Source organism: Octopus bimaculoides, chromosome 21 (genome assembly GCF_001194135.2).
Source record: "Octopus bimaculoides isolate UCB-OBI-ISO-001 chromosome 21, ASM119413v2, whole genome shotgun sequence".
Lineage (NCBI taxonomy): Eukaryota > Metazoa > Mollusca > Cephalopoda > Octopoda > Octopodidae > Octopus > Octopus bimaculoides.
Genome location: NC_069001.1, coordinates 30,422,993 through 30,425,870, shown reverse-complemented (window position 1 = coordinate 30,425,870; position 2,878 = coordinate 30,422,993). Strand labels below are relative to the sequence as shown.

Here is a 2,878-nt window from a genome sequence, read left to right as displayed (position 1 = left end):
ATATACATATATATACCTACATATATATACATATATATACCTACATATATATACATATATATACCTACATATATATACATATATATACATACATATATATATACATACATATATATACATACATATATATACATATATATACATACATATATATATACATATATATACATACATATATATATACATACATATATATACATATATATACATACATATATATATATACATACATATATATATACATACATATATATACATACATATATATATACATACATATATATATACATACATATATATACATATATATACATATACATATATATATATACATACATATATATATGTATATATATATACATATATATATATATCAATATGCCTATATGCGGGTATGTATGTATTTAAGTATGTATGCATGTATGTATGTATGTATGTATGTATGTATGTACCTATCAATATAGTTATGTATTGATAGGTGAGGGAAACGGAGAAAGAAGAATGTGTTCGGAAATGTAAAAATAAACATCCATTAAGTTTGAAATGTAAACAAATTTGTCGATCAGTTATGTTCTCTACATTACAAACGCCAAGTAGTACTTAAATGAAAGGACGCATAAACCATCGAACGTATATCCTCTTCATGTTCGAAAGACACAACACACGAAAACGTAACGAATTTGCAAAATATAAAATTATACCCAACCTCACCTTCACGTGTATATAAGAACTTATATGTATACAGATATATATATATACATATATATATATATATACACCTATATACCCGTATGTATATATGTATGTGCGTATGTAGGTATATATGTAATTATAGTCTTATGTGTACGATGCATTCTAGGTTCTTGCTCTAACAAATACTGTGTATTGATTGATTAGTTACGACATGTTTATGTAAGCTCCAACCTACAGCGCAAAGAATGCATATATATATATATATATATATATATATATATATATATGTGTGTGCGTGTGCGTGTGTGTGTGTGTGTGTGTGTGTGTGTTTGTGTGTGTGTGTGCAGGCATGTATATAAAAACAACTAACTACATGCATATACTTATGAATGCAGAAAAATAGAATGATGATAATAATAATAATAATAATAATAAATGATGATGATAATAATAATGAAGTTAGAAGAGAGAAAGTGAATAACTACGATGAATTGAAATGGAAAATACGCAGTTTGTGGGCAATGAAGAGAGTGTGCGTGATAGCAATAGAGATTGGCGCGTTTGAAAGTATAAATGTCTAATACCCAACGTGACTGAAAAAGATTGGAAACAAATGCAATGGTAGAACTCCTACAAATATCAGCATCGCTTAGAATTGCAAGAATTCTCCGCAGGCTTCTTGAAACGTTGATCTGTGAATGAGTGTCAACTCAACCTGCTGACTGTGGGCAGCTGAATCTTTCCATCATATCCAGGAAAATAAACTAAGAGTTTTCATGACACAACAACAGTAGAAACAACAACAATAGTTATAATAATAATAATAATAATAATAATAACAACGATAAACACGTTACCCATACCAGTCATAAATTACAGTTTCAACACAATAAACTGGCAGATCAGTGGATTCAGAAAGCTAGACAGAAAAATTAGTAACCTATTAACAGCGTACAGAAATCATCACGCCCAAAACAGACACAAACAGAATATATATCTACGCCGCTCAGAATGAGGTTGTGGCCTGATACAGATACACAACTTTAAAAAAATAACAACAGTTAGACTTGGAAAGTACTTAGAAATAAGACATGGAAGATTAATACATGTCATAAAGCAACACGAGAAAAAGAAAACGCTTTCCTCTTTGCACAAGAAGTCGACAAAATTCCAAACAGGAACAGACTACACTGAAATACTGGCTTCAGATTACAACATATGAGAAATGGTCAAAGAGAAAAATGCAGCATGAAAATAGAATTACAAAACATACTAAAGAAGACTTGAGGAGGTAAATCTCATTATGGCCAATACCCTGGAACACTTGACAGATAGGAAGTGAGCCGAAGCAAAAGACCACGAAATCAACAACATAATTAGACACGTAAAAGACACACTACATCTGTGAACCATTAATAAGGAGTTTGCAATCCAGCGCTCAAGCTACACTTTCAGCTTCAAACCTATTGAACCCGTCTAGAGTAAAATATGGCTCAACTTGGGATTTGGGGGTTTGAGAACGCAATCCTTAATTCATTCAATACGTATGATCACAGTATCTATCTGAAACTATAAAGATGTCCATGACTTCCTTAAGATTTCCAGGCTGAGGGTTAATGCAAGGTGCTTTGCTTCACAATCTGGTTATCATGTCGGAAGCCTTTCAAAATTTACTCTAAATTAAAAAGTGAAAGAGAACATACAAACATACATACAGATTCTTTTAATTTTACACAGATATGTATAATTATGCTGAAGCCATTTTTTCAACATTTACAAAATAATTAATTGTTGCCCAAATCAGTATCAACAAAACTAATTACTTCTATTATGAATATTCAAAATTTTCTTGAAATTTTATAAAAGAAACTCGGTTACTCATGAAATGACTTAGAAGAGAATATATCCAGAAGATAGGATTAAAAGTTTACCATCTAGCATACGGTCAAGAAGAATAAATTCTATTTTCCTTATTACCAGCGCCATGGAGTATCACATTTCGAGGGATATAACCGAGTAACAATAGGCCAATACTTTATTGTAGCTTATTAAATAAAATTTGTTTCAGGAGAAACAAGAATGAGAGGTAAAAAAAAGCAACTCTTTTACATGCGACGTTAAGTAGAGTATACCAATTCCTTATCAGGCGGGTAGTCATGATGCGTATACTGGTCTTTGTATATTT

General features: G+C 30.5%; 1 long non-coding RNA gene across 1 annotated transcript in view; it reads right to left on the bottom strand.

Moving 5' to 3' along the window:
• LOC128250458 (uncharacterized) overlaps nucleotides 1–2,878 on the bottom strand; it is a 317,604-nt gene that overhangs the window by 196,085 nt on the left and 118,641 nt on the right. The gene's annotated exons all lie outside the window — the stretch shown is intronic.